At 62.0% G+C, this 2932-nt stretch overlaps 1 long non-coding RNA gene across 1 annotated transcript in view; it reads right to left on the bottom strand.

Moving 5' to 3' along the window:
- Positions 1 to 2932, bottom strand: part of LOC107184887 — a 5807-nt gene that overhangs the window by 1747 nt on the left and 1128 nt on the right. The gene's annotated exons all lie outside the window — the stretch shown is intronic.

The raw sequence follows: 2932 nt of genomic DNA on the forward strand, positions 1-2932 counted from the left end.
GGAAAGAGGGGAAGGAGAGGAGGGGAGCGAGGAGGCCCTTCTTTAAAGAGTGCCAGCCCTCCCAGCAGAGAAGGACCTTGGGGACAGGGCCACGTTGGGCCTGGATGGGGAGGGGTGTGGGTCCCAGGCTCACTCTCTGGGCTGGGGAAGGATGTGAGCTTAGGATCCATCCCCTCAGGTGGGACCAAGGTCTCCATCCCCTGTGCTCCTGACCTGTCTTCATGGCCTAGAGGGCATGCATGTGCCCATGTCTGACCACATGGAGCAGCCTGACTCCTCCAGATGGTCACTCGGATCTCCTCTGTGGTCACACAGTCAGCCTCAGGTGCCCCATCCCATCTGCCCAGAGGAAGTCCAGCCCTTAGCCAGGTACTGCTCCACAGTCTCTCTATGTCCACCTCCACCCTGTCCATGTGGGGCACCAGTCAGGGCCCCAGCCCTGCGGTCCCTCCCCAGCTCACCCCAGCATGGCGAGTACTGGCTAGGGTGGGCAGCACGCCTCGGCTAAGGGCCAATCCATGCCCCGCTGGCTCCCTCTTCCATACCTCCCTGCCCAACCCGTCCCCCAGCCCCCCCAGGGAGTCCTCTCACTGCTCTTCTTCTCTCCCCTTGCTCTCCCTCCCCCTCTCCTCTCCCCACACCTCTCGTGGCCCGCAGGGTAGGCTTGTCCAATTCAGGGACCAATCACGTTGGAGAATTGTGACTAGTGCTCTCATACCTTGTGCAAGGTGGTCACATGGTGACCCAGCAGCTCTTAGCATTCCTTGCACCTCTTCCTCCTTCCCCACCCCCTCTGTTTCCTCTCCCTGTCCTTACTCGAAAAGCACCCCACACCTGACCGAAAACTCCTGAGAACCTTGTGGGTCCTGCTCGGGGAGTCAGGCAGTGGGCAGGCCATACTGAGCCAGAGGACTCTACGTGCACCCCCACACACATCACACACACACACAACACACACACACACACACACACACGCACGCATGCGCGCACACGTCAGGCCAATCCTTGGGAGCTGACCCTCAGAGCTCCCGTTCCTGCCACCAGCCTTCCTCTCCTCCCACTCTCTGTCACTCATTTCCTACTGCCCTGCCCACACTGCAGCCAGATGGGACCAGGAAAAGGACATCCTGTGAATGTCTCAGACAGGCGAAGACGTCCTCTGGAAGGCCTTTGGGGGGGCAGGCTGAGGCCCCCGCCTCAAGGCCATCCCCTGGGATACCTGTTCCAGCTCTGCACCTGCTCGGGGCGACCCTGATTGAGTCACCATCCCTCTCTGCATCTCAGGGTCCTACAAGGACAGGCAGCCCTGCCCGGCCTGCCTTCCGGACTGAGACTGAGTCAGCAGGCAGCTGGAGGGATCCTGGGGTGCAGCCAGGGGCCACCACCCCCAGGGCCACCATGTGTGGCCTCAGAGCCAGGCTGCAGCAGGACCCCCCTGGAGGCTCAGGCCGAGTGGGGCTCCCTGCAGGAGGTGGCAGGCAGGTTGCAGGGCGCCTTCTGCAGGTCTGCCTGGAGCCAGGAGCTCCAGATGGTGATCTGGGCTGCCCACAGCCTCCCCCATCTTCTGCTGGGTGACCCCTGACCCCTGCGGACAATAGGGCTTCCTGGTGACCACTGCGCTGTGGGTCACACCGATCTGGCTGGAATCCAGCTCTGCCTGGTCACGTCGCCTCCAGTGAGAAAGGGCCTCCAGCTCTGGCTCTCTGGGGGGGACACTTCCAGGGCTGTTGGGCATGTTGCTATAATGAAGCCCGGTGCCTGGGCCCGGGGGTACCCTGCAAGGTCGTGCTTCTTCTCCCCTGCCCAGCACAGGCCGAGGGGTGAGCGGCCAGGGGCACACGGAGCTCTGGCGCAGGGCAGGAGGGGACGAGCTGGCTCTCTTCTCCCTCTGCCCACGCAGAGCTATTTGCAGCCGAGCTGGAGGCCAGGCGGTGACTCCCACTGCACTTCATTGTTGCGCTCCTGCAGGGCGCCTCCCGTGGAGGAGGAGTTGAGGGCCTAGGTGAGTCCTGCCCTGTCCACAGTGCCAGCTGGTGGCCTCTCCTCTCCTTTGCCTTTTGGGCCTCACAGGGTTGTCCTCAGGCCCTGAGTCCAGCGTGAAGAGGGAGGGGAGAGGCAGCCCTGCCCCCATGCGCTGTGGGCGGCTCACAGCTGGCTGTGGGGCCAGCTGGCTGGAGTGTGAATCTGGGCCCGGATGCCCACTCTCTGAGGAGTTTTAGGGGGCTCACTACTTCTGAGTCTCAGTTTCCCCATCTGTCAAATGGGCAAACCAAGGTGGCTGCAAAGATTCAGAGTGGGGCCCTAGCTGGTTTTGCTCAGTGGATAGAGCATTGGCCTTCGGACTGAAGGGTCCCAGGTTCCATCCCAGTCAAGGGCACATGCCTGGGTTTCGGACTCGATCCCCAGTAGGGGGCGTGCAGGGGGCAGCCAATCAATGATCCTCTCTCATCATTGATGTTTCTCTCTCTCTCTCCCTCTCCCTTCCTCTCTGAAATCAATAAAAATATATTTTAAAAAAAGATTCGGAGCGGGTAAGACACAAACAGTGCTCACTCGGCAGCGCGTGCTCGGCGGGGCGCCCGTCCTGGCATTACTTGGCTCCCTGGTGTTTATACCTTCAGGCCAGAGCCAGCCTTACCCTCCCTCGCAGCACCCAGTAGGGTACAGCCCAGGAAGGCGGCCCCCCCTGCTGAATGCCCCCGAGGCCTCCTGGGCACCCTGCCTGGCGTGGAGCCCAGCAGGAACTAGGCCTTCCTCCTTCTGTGAGTGACCATGTGTCGAACACCCCCTGTGGCCAGACACAGGGCCCCTGGCCTTGGGAGCTGCAGGGGAGACCGGGCCTGGGGAGACAGCAGCAGAGGTGGAAATAAATCAGGACCGGGTAGGTGGAGCCCCTGGAGAAGCTTGAAGTGGTGAGTGGGGGACGACTGTG

This window comes from Myotis davidii, unplaced genomic scaffold, assembly GCF_000327345.1.
Source record: "Myotis davidii unplaced genomic scaffold, ASM32734v1 scaffold732, whole genome shotgun sequence".
In the NCBI taxonomy this organism is placed as follows: domain Eukaryota; kingdom Metazoa; phylum Chordata; class Mammalia; order Chiroptera; family Vespertilionidae; genus Myotis; species Myotis davidii.